The sequence below is a fragment of the Magnolia sinica genome, chromosome 6 (genome assembly GCF_029962835.1).
Source record: "Magnolia sinica isolate HGM2019 chromosome 6, MsV1, whole genome shotgun sequence".
In the NCBI taxonomy this organism is placed as follows: Eukaryota; Viridiplantae; Streptophyta; class Magnoliopsida; order Magnoliales; family Magnoliaceae; genus Magnolia; species Magnolia sinica.
The window spans coordinates 100,520,895-100,543,176 of NC_080578.1; the positions used below are offsets into that span (position 1 = coordinate 100,520,895).

Below are 22,282 nucleotides of genomic sequence, written 5' to 3' on the forward strand. Positions count from 1 at the left end.
TAGATCTGTGTGATTCTGTAGCACAAATCCCCAACAATCTGCACCCTTTTGCCTGACAATTACAGCCACTCTTTCCACTTTTCGCAAGAAGAGTGGAAAGTTTGAGTGTTCCGCTGCGGCGGAGTTACTTGATACTCCGGCAGCACATGACCCTTGATACGCAAGAACTCAGAAATTGTAGGTTAACTCAAATTAAATAGTCTGATCATGAAATAAGCATAATTTTTGGTTGATAATATGTTAAACTTTGATCCATAGTTTAGACTGTTTAGTTAAAACTAAATTCTACTCCATTTGAGCAATTTCTAAGCAATTCATCACACTGCCAGAGTAACACAGTTTTCCTTGTATCTAATGAGTGAGGTGAGTATCATTCAACCTATCTGATTTGGGGATGGAGGACCTGCTGAGGTGGTTTAATTTGACCAAGCATGTGCCACGTGGATAATTCGAGTGCCTAAGTATCAAGCTTCATGCGCTGCCAGAGTATCAAATAACTCCCCGAAGTTGCATTTATAGAAGCGAAATCGTGGGTGTTAACAATGGGCCTCGATGTGAATGCATCCTTAGTTGAATCCTAATCGTTCAAATTTGTGACCCTAACTGTGGATCCAGGATGGCCGGAAAACCACATCCCCTCGGTCCATCGAAAGTCAGTTTTAAGCGCCAATACAACGAGCAAAATCGAATGGTTAGGATCGTCTCATTGTTGCAAATTTCCCAAAACGATTTTGTATGTTTTGAATGTATGGTAATAACCATACATTCGAGCTGTACGAGGCCCACTCGTGATGTTTGTGTGGAATCCAAACCGTGCATCTGGTGCCTCTCATGTTCACCGCAGATCACAAGAAAAATCCTGTGGTCCAAAACTCAGGGGGAAAACACCACAGGGAGGACGCCTTAACCTATGTATTCACCTTTTGTCTGTCCCTCTCCCATTGTCCAACATTGTGATCTTTCGTGTGACCTGCCTGAGATGTGGATCAAGCTTTCATCGAGAAGATTCAACCGCAACCCAATTCGTTGTGACCAACCCAAACCCAACCAGAATTCCTCTATACTCGACCCGACCCAACCTAACCCAAATACATATGATTCTTTCCAACCCGACCTGAAATTTCAAATCAGATTGGGGTTTTCTAACTCAAACCTGACACAAGGACCATGACAACCCAAACCAATTCAACCCGAACTCAAGTTGGGTCAGTCGGGTTCAGGTTGACCTGAACCCAAGTTGCTGCTTTCATAATTTTCAATGTAAAATATAAATATTAGATGAAACTGCATCATCACTAATGTGTTAGTTATCAAAAGAAAGAACCAAAGAAAGAGATAGACATATAAACTGTAAAAAGATGAAATCAACTGAGATTAGTCTCTTACATTAAAAGAATAAAACAATACATCCACTTCCAAGATTATTCAAACCAAGCTCGCCTGATTTCACCCTATCAGATGGCAACATAAGTTACAATTTAAGATGCCTCTCTCTCTTGATCTTGATATACAGTATGGCCCTCTTTCTCTCGATCTTGATATACAGTATGGCCCATGAGAAAAGAATCCACTTGTGCTTGTAAACATAATTTGACGACCTGTTTCTATCACTGTTTCAGTTTGAATTTGCACCATCCAGCCTTTCTTTGAGAATAGTACTTTCAGGTCTTGTAAATACCATCGTCTACCACTGATTTGGATAAGCTTCCTTGTAATTTGCTTCCTCCACCTGTCTCAGCTGTCTTATTGCTGCATCTGTTACACAGGTGTTCAAAAGCCTTTGTGCTATTCTATCCTTTGCTGTTACTTTCTCACGCAGCATAGATGACAATGTCTGCTTCTTTCCTCTGACAACAGGCCCACCTTGGTTCCCCATCGCTAAGTCCTCTTCAACAGCTTCTGACCGGGAAGTTGATGCAAGTGCAGATTCCCCTAAAACTCTTTCATTGTGCTCATGGACCTTTGCAAGCTTTGCATGCTTCAATGACCGCCTATCATTCTCTCTTCTTCTCTTCTTCTCTGTCTCTGTTCCGCACATTCTTCACTGCCTGTTTTGCTAGTTTCTTAGCCATTGTATTGCCTAAATCATGATCATCCTCACCATCCAAAAAACCAGTCGACAAATCTTCCACAGCTTTCTCATCCGTTGACAGGTTTTGATCAATTGGATTTCCTTCAGCATCACGAGGTACGATAGGCCCATGAAATGGGCATACTCTCAAGTCCCTTCTTTGACAAAGCCCACCTTTGCTCATAGGAGCAAGGCACGGTTGAATTTCAACTTCTTGTTCCTTGTATAGTGTTGTTTGAACATTCAGCTCAGCAATTTTTTCTGCGGGAATAACAGCATCATAGTCTACTCTGCCCCAATGACCCTCGAGCTCCAAGCCCCTCTGGTTTGCCAGAAAATCACAGTTTGAACCCCAATTATCCAAGAAGGAGCCCCATGGCATAACTGGAGCTTCAGCCAAAAGCTTCACCCTCGGAGATGTTGAATCCGAACCGTCTCCTTCAAGATTTAATGCCTTGCCTTTCAATTTTTTACCATGATCCAGGACTTTGCCCTGGTCTGCATTGGTATTGGTAGTTGAAGTGCTCACGATTTCTTTGCTTGATCTTGTAGGCATGCTAGCATTCTCTTTGTCAGGCACTTCAATCTTACCCTCTTCCCACAGATCCTCCTCTTCTTGGACAGCAGTACTGTGAAGAGCACAGCCCGTTTGCTCGCATCTCTTTTTTAATGATTGAAGAATTTTGCGGATATCAATGAACTCCTTTAGCATGAAATCCCTAAACTTGTTGTCAGCCAGATTGACCCTCACAAGAACAGACACCAATTCTTGCACCAATGGCAAATGCCTCGACAGTAGAAGCTTGTACATGTCCCTCAATACGTCAAAAACCGCCTTATTGTCGCTGTTTTCACTAACCTTTTCCCCCTCTTTCAGTGATTCTAGACGGATCTGCTGCAAGGCAGAGCTGTTTTCTTCAGCCTCTCTATCCTCAACCGAATTGATGCGGATAAATTCATCTTCTTTGACACAAATAATGTCCAAACATTCTCCTATTTCATCAAGTGTAGACCGTATTTCGCCCTTGATTGAAGCATAGTTTTCCTTCAAGGTTCCATACTTACTCAGCAAAATCTCCTTCGACCTAATCTCTCTTTCCCTCCTCTCTTGTTGTAATCGAGCTGCATTTTCCAGGCGGTTAGGGAACTGAAATTTTAAGGTATTCTTCAAGTACTCCAAGCCTAACCTAAGCTGCCTGTAATGAATCCCGAATGAAGCATTCCACTTCTCCAACAATTCTATGCTTTTTGAACGCAAGGTGGATGCAACGGCACAAGGAGGGGGGAGAGGCAAATTTCTTCGGAAACTAACACTTAAGCTCAGAAAGTTATCGAAGTTAACCACAAGGAGGGATCAGAAAAGCTTTGAACGCATGAACAGTTCATCAATTATGAGAAGAGTGAGGTACCGTACCTGCAAAAATTCCATGCTGAGATCCTCTTTTTTACAAATGATAACAAAGGAAAACACAAAAACAATGACAATAAAGGACCGTATGATCCTAATAATGGGATCATGACAATCTTAGAGTAGTCATATTAAGTAATGAAATCCATGAACTGGAGTAATCAACAAGTGAAACTCACACAAACCAGAAATAATAAAGAATGTGTCAATTGATAAGAATTTGAATAAGAGAACTTTTAAATAACATCACAATCTAAAGCGCGACCTTCTCGCAACGTATAATGACTCCATAAGTCTGGGTACATATCTCTCTACTACTCCATACAACAATATAAACTTCCAAGGAGACCGCGGACTAGTAATTTAATTCAAAAAAAAAAAAAAAAATGCCACAATCAACAAAATCATCAAACCCTCATCCTGGCTATTTGAGGTCAGCTCTACAAGTTCCTCTTTCACCAGTAAGTTTCAAAAAGAAAATGCCCACAATTGACAAGACAATTGACTATATTCCAAGAGGAATGATCACATGCATGGTGCACCCACCCACACAAGTAGACATGTCAACATGTGTAAAGCATCAAAACCATGCAAAAAGATGGCCCTGCCATAAAAATCGTCAGGAAAAAAAAAAAATCATGACAGCTCACTCATCAGTGCGGGTCACACATACAAGCTGAATCAGAATGTCAGCTGGTCTGGTTTAAACCATCAATTGTTCCCATACAAGGTGAACCCCCTGATAAGCAACCACCCCAAACCTTGCACCAGGTGGACTTCATGGATCAGATGCCATACATACATGGAACATTGACGTGCAGTGGGGACTGCATGGAACCTTACAGATCACTAGTAAGTTGGACTTGTGACTTGTTTTAGCTGGATGGCAAAGCATGGAATCTGGGTAAGTCTATCAAGTGATGTGGCCAGGAAGGATAGACACTACTAGGTGGTTTTCTCTAAAGGCAACAAGCAATAAGGGGAGATTAGATCACCAACCCTAACCCCCGGCGGGAAAACCAACCACCTTAGAGCCGTTGAAGCCCAGTGTTTTAAATAGAGAATAGCATGTAGTGTAGCATTCACCTCTCCAAAGCATGAGTCATTAGCTACGTAGAGTGTGGTGTGACCTACACATTGCTTCTAGATTTTTCAATTAAGGTTGCGCTGGGTTGCACCAAATATCATGAAATTTCATGACATTTTGCACCAAATTGGACTTATTAATAATGAAATTTCATAATGTTTGGTGAAAAAATTAATTATTATTTTTTAAATAGAAAATTGTAACAAATCATTGAAAACATTAATTCATTTTAAAGTTTTAGTGAAAAATAACTTGTAATGTTAGCTATGTGGCATGTAGCATAAGCTATATGCTACACATGACTTAAGTTATTTTCATAAGCTAGGTAGCGTGAAGGCAAAGCTAACACTACGCAGAATACATAGTGTAAGCTATTTAAGACACTGTTGAAGTTGTTCTTCTTGGGCCTCTTTTAGAAAACAGGTCCGATTCAAACCATCCACTGTTCTCATAGAAGTTGACACACCTAATGAGCAACCACCTTGAACTTTGCACCAGGGGAACTTCATGGATCAAATGCCATACAAACATGATGCATTGGCATGTGCAGTGGGGGCATATGGTAACTTTCCTCCATGAGGGTGTAGGAGACCATTCCTCGTATTCTAATCTAAATAATGAGGGCGCTCCATGTTCTAAAAATCGTTGTGTCCATGGACCATGTGACAAATAAGTCAATGACTCAATAGAGTTTTCTCCCTTAGGATTCGTGGGTAAGCTAGGGTTTGGTGGATCTGTCGAGGTTTAAAGCCTCATTCGAAGCCGACACATTATTTTAAAAGATAAACCAAATGTTTCATATTGCTTTATCATCCTCAACAATCTATAAACCACGAGCACTTCCCGAGAGGTCACTCATCCTATAAAATCCAATGCATAAAAGATAAAACCCAAGCCATCAACTAATCAACATCATATATGTATAATTGAAAATAAAATATGACTTACAAACAAATTCACTAATCAGTTCACAAATTCACTAATATACTAATCAATTCACTAATTCACAAATATACCAATCAATTCACAAATTCACTAATATACTAATCAATTTGCAAATTCACAAATTCATAAATATACTAATCAGTTCAACAATCAATTCACAAATTCACAAACATACTAATCAATTCACAAATTCCCTAATATACTAATTAGTTCACTAATATACTAATCAATTCACTAAGGTGACTGGACAATGGGGGTCAAGTCTGTGCAGAGGCCGACAGCCGGGCAGGGGGCCAAAGGCAGACAAGCAAGATCAATGCACAAATTTACAAATATACTAATCAATTCACTAAGGGCCTGTTTGATTTTTCGGCTCAACTATAATTACCATGTAAATAGGTAATAATTATTTACTAGGTAATTACCGCATCTTTCCCAACGCAGATATGACAACTTACTTTTTGGACAATTAAATCAAAAAATTTATAAAATCAATGTGGGGCCCATCGTGACAAGCAAGATCAATGCACAAATTTACAAATATACTAATCAATTCACTAAGGGCCTGTTTGATTTTTCGGCTCAACTATAATTACCATGTAAATAGGTAATAATTATTTACTAGGTAATTACTGCATCTTTCCCAACGCAGATATGACAACTTACTTTTTGGACAATTAAATCAAAAAATTTATAAAATCAATGTGGGGCCCATCGTGATGTATGTGACTTATCCACACTGCTCATTTGTTATGCTAGCTGAATTTAGGGCATCACCAAAAAAATGAGGCAGATCCACAGCTTGAGTGGACCACACCACAATAAACAACGAGAATCGAATGCCTACCATTAACAACTTCTTGGGGCCCTTAAAAGTTTAGAATCAAGCTGAAATTTGTGTTTTCCCCTTATCCATGTCTGTGTGACCCTATGAACGGGTTAGATGATGAAAAAACCTCAACGTGGGCCTAATGAAGGAAACAACTTTCAACGGTGGATGAATTAAAGCCACTGTTTACTTTTGTGTAGGCCATTTGAATATTGGATCTGCCTCATTTTTCGGCTCATACCCCCAAAATGTTCTAATAAAATAGATGGACGGTGAGGATATATCATATACATTACGGTGGGGTCCACAGATTTAAGTCAACACTTTTGTACCGATTTTCGAGGTGGAATTACTCTCACGTTTTCAAACAAGATAAAAAAGTAATAATTACTTATTTACCGTGATTTACCTGTATCATGGAAAATCAAACAGGTCCTAAGATGGCCCGACAATGGCAGACTTGAGGGTTACCACGTTTTGCTTAGAAAAGGTGACCGGACAATAGCGGACGAGACAATTGCAGTCGAGTCTGTGCAGAGGCAAACGGGACAATTGCATTCGAGTCTATGAAGAGGTGGACGGCCAGGCAGGGGACCAAAGGCAGACGGTTGCGAGTAAGAGAGAGAGAGAGAGAGAGAGAGAGAGAGAGAGAGTCAACATTCGAGAGTAGAGGGCCAGAGGCGAGGCAGTCAGTTGGGCAAGGGGACACAGGCGGATGGGTGAGAGTAAGAAAGAGATTGAGAGAGAGTCGAGAGCAGGGCTAGAGGCAAATGGGCGAGACACCGGACAAGGAGAGAGAGAGAGAGAGAGAGAGAGAGAGAGAGAGAGAGAGAGTCAAGAGCAGAGGGTTGGAGGCGATGCAGACAGGTGAGGCAACTCGTTTGATTGAGAGGGGCTAGTCATCAAGACTTGATGAGCAGGAATGGGGGCAAAAATTCAGAAATCAGAAGGGGCGAAATTTTGAGGTTAGGTCAAATGAAAAAGGGCACCCGAGCCTAATCGAACTCAAACCAAGTTAAACTGATCCAAACTCCTATTGGAAATTATACAGAATAATGTATTTCTGTATAATGTGGAAACCGAAAAGTGTAAAATAATCAGAAATCAGGACAGGCTGAAGCACGTCTGAAACGTTGTCCTTAAAGCGTTATTTGCCCCTACTCAAGTGAATTGAGTATGCTGGTAGGTTACAGGCAAATAGCTTCTAGGATACGACGAGCCTGGTGTGGGTCTGCGTTCAGCAAACACGAAGGCCCACCAAATGGAACTCAATTACATGCTTTCTGGCAGTATTACAATATAAAAGAAAAAATCCCAAAAGAAGAAGAGAAGAAGAGAAAAACTTCTGCACAGGCCAGTTCAAATCTTCAGCCACTGGTTCAGTTGAACCGTTCTAGAACACACCGCTGGTCTGTTCTTCAAGCTAAGGTTTAAGCCTTGCTATGTTGCTGGAAACACTTGAATATATGAGTGGAGAGGGGCTGGCTGTCTCAGTTCGTATGGGTTTGCTGGAGTGAGTTGAGATGGTTTGGAAACTCATCCAGGTCCTCCTTTTATAGGCTAGGATGGCTAGGGGGTTATGGTCTAGAGACTTAAATTCCATTAAGCCATTTCTAGCTGTTGGAAAACTAGCCGTTTTATGGCCGTTTTCTGACTGTTGTGCATGGACCATTAAGCTGCTGCATGCTGACTGTTGTGAGACAACAGCTAGCCGTTTTCTAGCTGTTGGGCTAGCCATGTAGCAGTTACAGCTGGACCCTACACTAATGGCTCAGCTGTTACAGTTTCTGCTGCAACAGCTCTTTTCAGTCCCTCTATTTATACTGAGAGATTTCTCTTAGTCCTTTAGTCTCTCTACTACCCAGCCACCCGCCATAGCCACTTAGTCGCACCGCGACTCGCACACGTCTTGCTCAAGGTCGCGAAGGAGCGACCCTCTGCGACACGATGCAGACATGCGAAGTGCAAAGTGCGCCACTAGCACCTCTACAGCCACACTGCCTCACATGCCCACGCCCTCGCACCGAGCCCGTGTTCGTGACCGTGACCGAGACCGAGACCGAGACCGAGACCGAGTCCGAGTCCGAGTCCCAGTCCGAGACCGAGCCCGAGCGCGCGCGCAGGTGTTCCAGTGCTACGCACTGGAACACGCAAGGTCCATAGTCCACGGACTAGGTAGGTAAATATTATAATACTCCACTTCCTTCATATAAACCACAGGTTTTTCTCTTCTCTTTTCCATGTGGGACTATTCCAAAAAACTCGTAGAAAAGTGTTTTTCAAAAATAACTTTTTATATTATATTATATTTTATTATTAAAATATTTTTAAAATCAATATTTTTGCAACAATCCCCCACTTGATTTTTATAAAAATATTTTCTTGGTTAAGCAATACTGCCAGAATAATTTGCTTATATGCATAAAAAAAGATATCTTTCGATTTTAATATTTCCTTAGTATAAGTATTTCAAAACTCTGTCGAAATAACTGGTAGCCGCAGCTTTGAACCAGTTATTCCTAGATAACAGAATTGGAAATACCACACACATATTCGCTATGTGTTTGTTAGGGTTCCCACAATCTTGCTCAACACAATTAATGGTCATGTGCTTATCCTAATTCATGAACGATCCCGAGAAAAAAACTCCTAACTCTCATGAGAGACGGCACCATCTTCACGTTCATATAGGTGAAATCCTTCCAGTATCTCCGTTACTATAAGATACTTGTCCTTATAGACTGGATTTCATTAAGAGTTCTAAGACTTAACCCTCTATCGTAATGCTTAGCACTTATCTATTATGGATGAGGTTTTATAATTTTAGTGCTGAAAAACTTTTCACATATCAGTGACTTGTTCTTACCCATTAAACCCAAAATTAGAGATTTTCTGACTTTAGGTTGGGTTACCATCACTGGTGGAACTTTGGCTGAAGAGTTTCAACCCCATCCCTCTAGATGTAGGCTTTACTACCTCTCTCGGTAGAGGTTTAGTGAAAGGATCTGTCAGGTTATTGCTTGATTTCACATAAGAAATAGCAATGATTCCATCTCGAATCAATTGTCTGACATAATCATGTCGAAGATTAATATGTCTAGACTTACCATTATAAGTCCCGCTATAGACTCTAGCTAATGTGGCTTCACTATCACAATGTAGTGACACAGCCGATATAGGCTTTACACAGAAAGGAATTTCTAATAGAAGATCCCTTAGCCACTCAGCCTCTTTGCCTATTGCAGTCAGGGTTATAAATTCAGACTCCATAGTCAAATGCGTTATGCAAGTCTGTTTCTTGGATCCCTAAGATACAGCTGCACCTCCTAGGGTGAAAACCCACCCTGTAGTAGACTTGTTGTCCCCTGCACTCGATATCCAGCTCGCATCGGTATATCCTTCCAATACGGCAGGAAACTCTGAATAGAATAGTCCTAAGCCTTTGGTTGCTTTTAAGTAACCAAGGACTCTACTTATTGCATTCCAGTGTTCAGTACTGGGGTTACTAGTAAACCTACTAAGTTTACTCACAGCATATGCGATATCAGAACTAGTGCATTGCATAGCATACATAAGACTCCCTATAGCACTCGCATATTCTAATTGTGTAACTATTCTTCCAGTATTTTCTTTTAGCTTGATACTTGGATCAAATGAGGTCTTTGCTTCTTTTATATTTAGATGGTTAAACTTGTTTAGTATCTTCTCAATATAATGAGATTGACACAAAGCATAACCCCCACAATGTTTTTTAACTTTGATACCAAGAATGGTATCAACTTGTCCAAGATCTTTCATTTTAAATACGGAAGATAGTAATCTTTTTGTTTCAGTTACACCTTCCATTTTATTACTTATTATTAACATGTCATCAACATACAGACAAATAATAACGATGTAACTACCATCTACTTTAGAATATATGCATTTGTCAGCTACATTATGCATGAAACCATGAGAAAGTATTTTGGAATCAAACTTCTCATGCCACTGTTTTGGTGCTTGTTTTAATTCATACAATGATTTGACTAATCTACATACTTTGTTTTCATTTCTTGGTAGAACGAATCCTTCAGGTTGTTCCATGTATACCTCCTCGTTGAGGTCACCATTCAGGAATGCAGTCTTTACATCCATTTGGTGGATGTGAAGATGATGTATTGAAGCTAGCGCAAATAATATCCTAATGGATGTTATCCTAGCTACAAGAGAGTATGTGTCAAAGTAATCTATCCCTTCTTTTTGTCTAAAACCCTTAGCTACTAATCGAGCTTTAAAGGTTTGGATAGTCCCATCAGTGTGATATTTCTTTCTAAATACCCACTTACAACCTATGGGTCTAGAACCTGGAGGTAAGTTAACTAGTTCCCATGTTTGATTTGATAGTATGGATTCCAATTCATCATTTATAGCTTCTTTCCAGAAAGCTGAGTCTCTAGAGGATATGACATCTTTATATGTTTTAAGATCATCTTCTATAGTCATTACTATAGGTATTTTTCTTATAACATTTTCTCTATCTCCTTCTACAAGATGGAAAATGACACGTTGTGAGTCTATATAGTCATCTCCAAGACTCTTCTCTATTCTTGTTCTTTGACTCCTACGAGGCTCAATAGGAGCTTCCACCATCTGTGGAGCTGTGCTATCTGGTTCTCTATTAGGAGTTTGGATTTCATCATCCTTTGACTCCAATGATAGTGAGTTTTCAAAGAACTCAACATCTCTTGATTCTATTATTGTATTAGACTCTATGTCTAGAAGTCTATAAGCTTTACTATTTTGTGCATACCTTACGAAGGCGCACTTAATAGCTCTTGGTCCTAACTTAATTCTTTTTGGATCAGGGGTTCTGCAATATGCAAGACACCCCCACACTTTTAGATATCCTAGGTTAGGTTTTCTACCTCTCCATGTTTCATATGGAGATATTTTATATTTTTTAGATGGAATTCTGTTTATTATATGGCATGCTGCAAGCAGTGCCTCTTCCCAAAGACTTAGTGGCAACTTTGCTCTTATCAGCATTGAGTTGACCATTTCTACTAAGGTTCTATTCTTTCTTTCAGCTATTCCATTTTGTTGAGGTGTATATGGTGCTGTACATTGATGTATCAGTCCATGTTCTTCACAGAAGTTATCGAATTCATTGGAGAAGTATTCTCCTCCTTTATCGCTACGGAGAATTTTTATTTTCTTATTCAGTTGATTCTCCACTTCTGCTTTATATATTTTAAACATGCTTAATGCTTCATCTTTACTTTTTAATAGGTACACATACACATACCTAGAGCAATCATCTATAAAGGTTATGAAGTACCGTTTACCTCCACGAGTAAGAATGCCGTTTAACTCACAGATGTCACCGTGCATAAGATCCAATATTTGAGACGATCTTTCAACACTTGGAAAAAGTTTCTTTGTCATTTTGGATCTTATGCACACTTCACATTTTTCGGTTTCATTATCTGTGTATGAGATTAAACCATTCTTAGCCATGAACTTCAACGTACTATACCCTATATGGGCTAGTCTATCATGCCACAGTCCAGCGGATTCAACCATATACGCAGAAGTGCTACTTTCATTCAGAGAAAACTTAACCATTCCGTTACAAGCATATCCCTTTCCGACAAAATTTTCATTTTTGGACAGAATCAGTTTACCTGACTCATACACCACCCGTATGCCTGGTTTTCCCAGAAGATCCCCAGAAATTTCGCCTCATATTTGGGACGTGCAGTACATTAGTTAGAATCACTTTCTTTCCAGAGGTGAATATCAGTTCGACAGTTCCTTTACCGACGACCTTCGATCGGACTTCATTACTCATTTGGACTTGTTGACCATCGGTCAATTCCTTATAGGTTTTGAAGGCTGATTTGTCATAGCACATATGTACAGTAGCGGCAGTATCATACCACCAACCTGGAACTTTGCCTTGGATGGTATTCACCTCAGTGATCATAGCCACAATATCGCCTTCTTCTACTGCACTTGCCTCTTTTTTGGATTTGCGATAGCGGCATACTCAAGCATAGTGCCCGGTTTTTCCACAGACATGGCATGGGCCCTTGAACTTTCCGTTCTTCTTTTGGGTGTTCTTCTTGAATTTTCCTTTATTAGGTTTCAGGGAATTGTCCTTCTCGGGATGTTTGTTATTAGTGTTTTCTACAGCATGTACCTTGGACGAGGTATTCCCGTTATCATTTTTTCTATCGCGGTTACGGGATTCTTCCTCAATCCTGAGGTGTTTCTGGATTTGTTCCAGTGTGTAGTCCTCGGTTTTATGCAGCAACTTCTTTTTATAGTCTTTCCACATCGGTAGCAATTTGGCGATTATAGCCCCGACTTGGAATGATTCAGGAAGATCGATTTTTATCGCTTTGATTTTGTTTACTATTAGCTGCAATTCTTAGATTTGGGGCAGCAGCGGTTTATTATCTACCATGCTGAAGTCAAAATACCTGGCGATGAGAAACTTGTTGGTACCTTCTTCTTCAGCCTTGTATTTGAATTCCAGAGCGGCCCAGATCTCCTTTGTTGATGACGTCTGTTGGTACAGATCGTACAGGCGGTCGGAGAGAGCGTTCAAAATGTGTCCTCGACACAAGAGTTCGTCTTCGGCTCTTTTGATACGGGCAACTACTTGTTCAGGTGTGTTGTTGTCAGATGCTTCAGGTAGTGCTTGCAAATTTGGATCTAATATGTAATAGATCTTCAGCGCCGTCAGGAGAAATTTCAACTTGTCTTGCCATCTTGTAAAATTGATTCCATCGAACCGATCAAGACGTATCAAGTCCTGATTCATCAACTTGATGGATGAAACACTGTCGGCTTCCATCAGTAAAATAACGCTTTAAGATTGTTGGAAATTATACAGATTAATGTATTTCTGTATAATGTGGAAACCGAAAAGTGTAAAATAATCAGAAATCAGGACAGGCTGAAGCACGTCTGAAACGCTGTCCTTAAAGCGTTATTTGCCCCTACTCAAGTGAATTGAGTATGCTGGTAGGTTACAGGCAAATAGCTTCTAGGATACGACGAGCTCGGTGTGGGTCTGCGTTCAGCAAACACGAAGGCCCACCAAATGGAACTCAATTACACGCTTTCTGGCAGTATTACAATATAAAAGAAAAAATCCCAAAAGAAGAAGAGAAGAAGAGAAAAACTTCTGCACAGGCCAGTTCAAATCTTCAGCCACTTGTTCAGTTGAACCGTTCTAGACCACACCGCTGGTCTGTTCTTCAAGCTAAGGTTTAAGCCTTGCTATGTTGCTGGAAACACTTGAATATATGAGTGGAGAGGGGCTGGCTGTCTCAGTTCGTATGGGTTTGCTGGAGTGAGTTGAGATGGTTTGGAAACCCATCCAGGTCCTCCTTTTATAGGCTAGGATGGCTAGGGGGTTATGGTCCAGAGACTTAAATTCCATTAAGCCATTTCTAGCTGTTGGAAAACTAGCCGTTTTATGGCCGTTTTCTGACTGTTGTGCATGGACCATTAAGCTGCTGCATGCTGACTGTTGTGAGACAACAGCTAGCCGTTTTCTAGCTGTTGGGCTAGCCATGCAGCAGTTACAGCTGGACCCTGCACTAATGGCTCAGCTGTTACAGTTTCTGCTGCAACAACTCTTTTCAGTCCCTCTATTTATACTGAGAGATTTCTCTCAGTCCTTTAGTCTCTCTACTACCCAGCCACCCTCCATAGCCACTTAGTCGCACACGTCTCGCTCAAGGTCGTGAAGGAGCGACCCTCTGTGACACGATGCGGACGTGCGAAGTGCAAAGTGCGCCTCTACAGCCACACTGCCTCACATGCCCACGCACCGAGCCCGTGTCCGTGTCTGTGACCGAGCCCGTGCCCGTGCCCGAGCCCGAGCGCGGGTGTTCCAGTGCGCAAGGTCCATAGTCCGCGGACTAGGTAGGTAAATATTATAATACTTCACTTCATATAAACCACATGTTTTTCTCTTCTCTTTTCCATGTGGGACTATTCCAAAAAACTCGTAGAAAAATGTTTTTCAAAAATAACTTTTTATATTATATTATATTTTATTATTAAAATATTTTTAAAATCAATATTTTTGCAACAACTCCGAACCAAGCCGAGTCAAATCGAACCAGGGTCAGCTTGAGCTCGGCTTGAAAATCTTTTGAGCTTAAAACAACGACTCGACTTGGTTTGAACCCAACGTTTGATCCGAGCCCAGTCGAGAGAGCCAAACAAGCTAGCTCGACTCGTGTCCAGCTCTAGCGGCATGAACTGGATGAAGTGTAAACTAACATCTTCATGATCTAATAGAATACACATCGCCTGCAGATCACCTGATCAGAAGGTGGGCAACCTTAAATTTACCTTGGGAAAATGAAGACAAACACTTAGGTGGCCCACCAACCGATCAAGGTGATCTTCCCTCCAGGTACAATACACGCACTCCACAGACCCATGGTGGGACCCACCAGCACTATTCTAGTCGTCAAAAGTACGGGAACCATTTGTATCGCATCCACACCAACAACAGTAAATAGCTAGGACGTGTTTGGCACAGACTGCGAGAAAAACAATTCGTGATATTCAGGATTTCTACAATTAGTATAATTTCCAAAAATCAAGAAATGAGACTTTCCAAACACTACTTAAAAAACCCCATTTTTACAATTTTCGGAAATTCTACCAACATTAGATTTCCGAAACTCCCAAACCATTTTCCCCTCTCTATTCTTTCTTCCTTTTCTTTTCTTTTTTTTTTAAAAAAGAAAGAATTTTGAGGGTATAAAGCTAATAATAATAAAATAAAGAATACCTGGGAGTGGTCTTTCTTCATTATCTGCATGAGGGAATCGATGGCGATGCGAACGTTGTCATCGGAAGATCGGACGGTGGATTTGACGGCTTTGAGAAGGCGAGGGTCCACTTCTTGGGATGTGAAATTGGTAGCTTTCTCGATTAGGGCTAACAACTTCTCTGCTTCCATTCTCTCTTTTTTCCCCAAACGAAATCGCACCACAAACAGACACCGTTACAAGGAAATATAAATTGCAGAAAATATGATTCGGAGGTGCCCAAGTGAATAAAAATTATTTGCTTTCCCTTCAATTTTTTCAGGACCGGTAGTCGTCATTGTACGGAGAGTTCGGTAGTCGCAAGTGCACCTTTTAAGCAGTGCACGCTTGCGAACTTGGGCAGTTTTGACATTTTGACCGGTTCATGAGATGAATAAGATAATGAAAGCGGACATTTTCCTACCACTGCCATTGTAACGGAAGGATGCGGGGGCCACCGCAGCGTTTGTGTGACATCGAGTCCGTCCATTGAGCGGCTCATGTTAGGACTAGGGCTGAAAGTTGGGCGGGTTGAACTCGAAACTTGAGCTAGACTCATATGCCTAGCTAGGATGACCAGACCCCAAGACTTCATTGATTAATTCACTTAACTCAATATTTAATAATAAAATTAATAATATCTACAGCAGTAATAAACTAATTGTGTATACTTAAAAAGAGGCCGGTTCCTCTACAAGGGCTGCCCACTCCACCATGAAAGTTGGATGCTCACATTCCATCTCTTTCAAGATCAAACAATTCCATGAAATCGTTTGATCTTTTTCTTGGTTTCATATAATATCTATTGCAGTGTGTGGTGATTCATGAAATTGGACACGATGCAGACATGAGTGAAAAAGAAAAAAACTCCCAAACCACGGGCCCCACCATAGATGGTTTCAAATATGAAGATCAGGTTGATCGAACGGGCCAGCTGAGTGTTGATTTCTTTTCTTTTTTTCACTTGAACCGCTGACTGGGTGTTCACCAACGGGCCAGTTAAGAAAGGGTACGGCTTCAGTGGATCCACCGAGGTAGGTGGGGCCACTGACTGTGGGGCCCACTATGATGTATGTGACTACATCCACACAATCCATCTGTATTGAAAGCTCATTTTAGGTCATGATAAAAAAAAATGAAGCATATCCAAATCTCAGATGTACCATAGTATAGGAAACAGGGGTAATTGACAATTAAAAGCTTATTGTGGGCCACAAATTTGGATCAAGATGATATTTGTGTGGTTTTTTTTATCCAGGTCTTTGTGACATATCAACAGGTTAGAATGGCAAATAAACATTCTGGTGGAATCCATGAAGTTTTTAATGGTGGGGATCCAATCACCATTTCCTGTGGTGTGGTCCAACAAAGATATCGGTCAGCTTCATTTTTTGGATTATGCTCTAAAATGAGCTTTCAAAATGTCTGGATGGTATGGATTTAAGGCATATACATCAATGTGAGCCCCACAATCAGGGGTCCCACCCCACCTCGGTGGATCCGGGGATCCAACGAAGCCGAGCCTGTTAAGAAACATCAGTCCGCCGAAAAGTCTGGCCCATAGTTTGGATGGTCTAATTTGATTTACATGTTTGTTATTATGCTACGTGTATAATTCTGAGAATGAACCATTTCACTTGGACGATTTCCATTTTTTTTTTTTTTTTACTTTCTTTTATAAGTGCCTTCGGACCCACTTTGCACACGGACCGTAATTACTGCTGTAACCGTGCAATAAAAAGCTTTGTGCGGCCCAAGATGATGTGTACATGACATCCAGTCCGTCTTTCACTTGAGTCCACGCCTTGTGAGGAAGTGGGGATAGGGATGCCTATCACTGAATCTTCTCCTGCTTGTATTTGTTTTTTCCCTTCATCTTCGTGGGACTCACCTCTTGAATGAGTTGGATGGTATATAAACTTCAGGTGGAGGAAACTTTCAATGGTGTGGCTTATTTGAGTTTTGGATTTGCCAAGTCTCACGCCCTAGCTAGGGCTGAAAGGCGGGCGGGTTGTGTCGGGTTGGTGCTCAGCCCCAGCCCAACCCAAGGTTCTTGTACCTCAACCCTAATTCAGCCCAAGCAGGTTCGGTCAGATTGGTCAGGTGGATACATGCTAATATTTTAATGATTGCATTGGTTTATTATATTTTAATATACATCTTATTTTTTATATTTATGATTTTTTAAATTATATATGTTGTTATTTATCGTAAAGAACTTCATTTATTCTTAAAAAACCAAGCTAAAATGTAGGACAACTAATTTAAAAGTTGTGTTGTATAGCACACAATTTATTTGGGAGAGAGAAATCCAACATTTCTTGTTAGCTTGAGTTATCGGAAATGATGTGGACCAAAGAGATCCGAATGAGACCCGACTCACCTTGAGTCAGGATCCTCTGTTACCTACGTGGTCAACATGGATTTCCTGTTGCCCTGATGGTTTGGCATCCAAAGCTTTTTTTTTATATTATTTTTTATTATTTTTTTAGTGAGTGGTGACGTGGACCAATGAGGATTAGGTTATCAGGAAATCTCTGTTGACCAGATAACAGAGGATCCAGACTCCTCTCACCTAATGACTGGATGTACACATCCCCCGGTTGAACGTTCATGATGGGACAGACTGCCCTAACTTTCGTGTAATTATAAACCCTATGAGGCCACCACGATTTTTGTACCCTACCACCTCACTTCAATATCTATTCACCTCATTTTAGGGTACAGGGCCCAAGAACAAAAGGATTTGGGTCCATTTTAGGAGCTTATGCAGGGAATGAGCCCCAAAATTAGACCGTGGTGATTGAATGTCCACAGTTAAAAACTTAAACTTTATGGGGCCATAAAAGTTTTAGATGAAGCTGATATTTGTGTTTTCCCTTCATCCATGGAAATATGATCTAATCAACATGTTAGATGGAAAGTAAGCATTACAGTAGGCCCTAGGAAGTTTTTAATGGTGGCCGTTCAATCACCATTGTTTTCCCATGCCGTAGTCTATTGGAGCTCTTGTTAGGGGTGTACATGAGTCGAACCAAGTCAAGCTTGGCTCGACTCGGCTCGGCCACTAGCTGCCCCAACTCGAACTCGGCTTGGCTTGGTCTTGATTGGCCAGCTCAGCTGGGTTCAGTCAGCAGCTCGGGCCAGTTCGAGCATGTGCGGCATTTTCGCAAACACATGGAGTGTACTTTCAATTTCTTAATGTATGTAAAATAGCGGCAGTTGTTTATAGGTATTTCATCAAACACCTTGTAGGCAACATCAAAATCAAGAAAAATGGTATTTGTTTTATATGCAGACCTTCCTTGCCACCAACTGTCACTTCGTTGGGTCATTTTATCAAACATTTCGTGAGTAACATCAATATCAAAGTAACCAAGTTACCGAGCTGATTCGATTCGAGTTAGGGTTTGATCCAAGTCAAGTCGAGCTCGGGCAAGCTCGAACTCGGTTCAAAATTTTTTCGAGCTCAAAAAATTAGCTGGACTCAACTCAAACTCAATTTCGAACCAAGTCGAATCGTGCTTTTTCAAGTCGAACGAGCTAACTGGGCTACCTTAGTTCGTGTACAACCCTAACTCTTGTGAGTCTACCAGTAAGCCATACGAGTAAAGACCCACCTTAAATTCTACATGATTTATTAGAGAGCATATACATGATTTATTAGGTAAGAGTTAAAATAACATTTCTCTAATATTAAATTGGGTGACCTACCTTCTTACATTCTACAATTGTGCCACATTCCTTCTGTACTTTTTTATTTTAGGTATTTGATCAGCACGGATAACAAATAATTAGCCCATGAACATATGATTAAAATAGCTTGTTCAAACCAAATATAATCTAAATAGCTTGTGTCTGCCATGACTTTGCCTACATTGGAACCACCCTTTTGCATTTAGTTTCAAGGCACTACCGTCCGTTCAGCAATAATATGTTGGTAGGCGGCCATAGCTACGGTTATAGTTACGGTTATAATCCGTAGCTATAGAGAGCAACTACTAGTCTCCTTTAATATCAGGGGTATTTTCATCATCAAATTTACCGTCTATACGAACAGGTCTGAGTTCGTGTGTTAAGTTTGTTTTGCTTCATGAATTTCCAACGAATATCCTCAAATTTGCCGTACCTCAGTAGTAAATTTCTCAAAGTCTCGGGATGTAGGGAAGTTCCGTGTTAATGTGGCTAAGTGTTCTGAGCTCATGATGATGTATGTATTATATCCATACCGCCAATAGGATTGAATGCCTACCATTGGAAATATTTTGGGCGCAACACAAGTTTTTAATCAAGCTGATATTTGTTTTTTCCTTCGTCCCCATCTGAGTAACCTTATGAAAGGTTGAATGGAAAATAAAGAGCACTCTCGGAAGGTTTCAATAGTATGCGTCACTGTCTCCAAGCTTTATATGGTGTGGTCCACTTGATCTTTGGAGCTGCCCATTTTAGATTCTGCCCTAGAACTCATCTGTAAAAACGGATGGACGGTGTAGATATAACATATAGATGACATAACTTTAAGACGTCAACACCGTACACATAAGGTTCTGTGCTACGCAATCCACACAATCCGATTCAGGCTTACGTGTAACCTGGGCAACACTCTAATGGGTCTTTCCCTGACCGTGGGCCATCTTGATGCATGTGTTTTTTATCCACGCCGTGCATCGGTTTTTCCAACTCAGTTTAGGTTTTGGTATGAAAAAGGACGTAGATCCAATTCTCATGTTGACCACAACACAGGAAGAAGTGGTGATTGACCATTAAATACTTCTTGGGGCCAAAAAATTTGGATCAAGCTGATATTTTTGTTTTCCCTTTATCCAAGTGCGTGTGACCTTGTCAACAGGTTGGATAGTAAAAATTATTGTGGGCCCTAGGAAGTTTTTAATGGTATGAGTTTAATATCCAGTGTTTGTTATGATGTGCTCCACTTGTCATTTGGATCTTCTTCATTTTTAGGACCATACGGTAAAAGTATGTGTAAAAACCGATGAACGGATTCGATATTCTTAAAATATATTAAAGTGGGCCTCACAGTCGGAGAAAATTTCAATACGGGGCTACCCGAGTAAAACCTGATCCACTCCATTATTCTCGAGAAGTGACGCTTCTACGGGAACTAACAGTCGCTTAGCTTAGGCCGTCCTTCAGTTTTTAAGTGGCCATCGTGATGTATGCATGAGATCCACTCGAACCATTAGATGCCACACCAAGATATTGGCTCAAGACCCAAAAACCAGGCCAATACGCGATTCAATTGGGCCACACCAATGGAAACAGTTTGGAGAGTGTTATTTTTATGTATACTATTTCCAATAGCGTGATCCTCTTAAACCATGGATGGGGTAATTTTCAGGCCATGGGTTTATCATGGGGTGATGCACTCATGCACCTAATGGTTGAGTGGATTTCACGTTAATGCACGGTGGGGCCCACCCAAGCCAACAAATCCTTTCCCCCTTGAAATAACCTTCATCTACGACAGTTACTGACATTAATTTCTCCTTAAATAAGGCAACTAGCTGGACCGTCCAACTAGTTCTGTGTGAGCATCTCTCTATATATTTAGACATTGTTTGCCCTTTTTCCCTGGGAGTGCGGATCATTTGTTTCCAGTGAGTAGAAATTGGCTGCCCTGAAATTTAATTGGTCCATATCACTTATGCTGACATCAGCATTCTAATGAAATAAAAAATTATTTACAAAATACTGCCTGATTAATTTAGAAGGTAACGTTCCAGCACCTTATCTTAAGAATGTGTCTTAACTGCATTTAAAGATCCAGTGATATTGTTGGGACTCTGGGCCACTTCCAACACTATTGAAGGATGTGTCTTAGTTATGATCCGGATCCAGTGATGTGGGTGAGACGTTGAACGTGGGTTGACCTCAATGTATGTGTTGCACGTGTTTATTGTATATCCTTTGTTTTTGTTTTTTTGCAGATGATTTTAGTCCATTGGCAAAAAAGAAGCAGATACAAACCTTAGATGGACCACACCATACGAAAGTGGTCATTGAATGGCCACCATTGAAAGCTTCCTACTGTCAATATTTATTTGCCATCCAATCCGTTGTTGATAAATTCACATGGTAACCAATGAAGGAAAACACCAACATGATGCAAAACCTATTTAGCTCACAAAAAGTTTTTAACTGTCAATGGCTACTGTTTCTTGTCATGTGGTCAACCTGATATTTGAATGAGCTTCAAATTTTATTTGACCCTTCTCTAAAATGAATAGACAAAAAGTACAGACGGCCTAGATATACGATGCATTGAGGTGGGCCCCACTGTCAAGTCCCACCCGCATGGCGGGATAGGGTGTTCCAACAAAGGCACCTTCTCTTTTCAAGACTCATAAGGGCAGCACAAAGCACCCAGGTCCGTACGGTATGCTACTAAAAAATATATGTGAGCCCACTACGGTAGATGTGTCTTATCGATTCTGTCTATCCATGTTTCCACCTTATAGTAGGGCATGAGATAAAAAATGAGGTAGAACCAAATCTCAAGTGGAGCACATTACTGGAAATAGTGGTGATTGAATGCCCACCATGAGCTCATGGCACTGTTTATTTGCCATCCAACCTGATGACAAGGTCACAAATACAGATGTAGAGAAAAAAGAAAAAACAAAAAACAATACTCAAACATACCTTGTGAACTTAGCACTTTTGTGATCTTTTTTGAAATTTTCCCATTGGTGTGGCTCAAGTGAACTTTTATTCAGGCTTATCTTATACATTTACCATCTAATTATTGATTTTCATCTTGATGGACTGGATGGATCTTTAATATACAACATGGTGAGCCCCTGCCTAAAAATAGGTTTAACAATTCCCCAACCAAAGAAACCCATACCCCTCTTGTCACATTATTAAGTATAGGCCTCTCCTTTATTCAATCTCTCCCTAAGGTTTTCTTAATGAAAAAAAATGTGGAGATCATAGACCATTCATTTATTTAGATCTTTAAATCCAAGCCATTGACTTTGTTGGTGGGCCATCCCTCTATTAGATTGGAGGGATCTATTAGAGCATAAATGCATTCGATGTGACTGATCTCTTAGGGAATTCACCAATGTCAGATCAACCATGGATAAGGCATGGT

The 22,282-nt window shown here is 40.6% G+C and overlaps 1 pseudogene; it reads right to left on the bottom strand.

Moving 5' to 3' along the window:
* Positions 1-1,325: 1,325 nt before the first annotated feature.
* On the bottom strand, positions 1,326-15,514 carry LOC131249272 (UV-stimulated scaffold protein A homolog; annotated as a pseudogene).
* Positions 15,515-22,282: the final 6,768 nt, after the last annotated feature.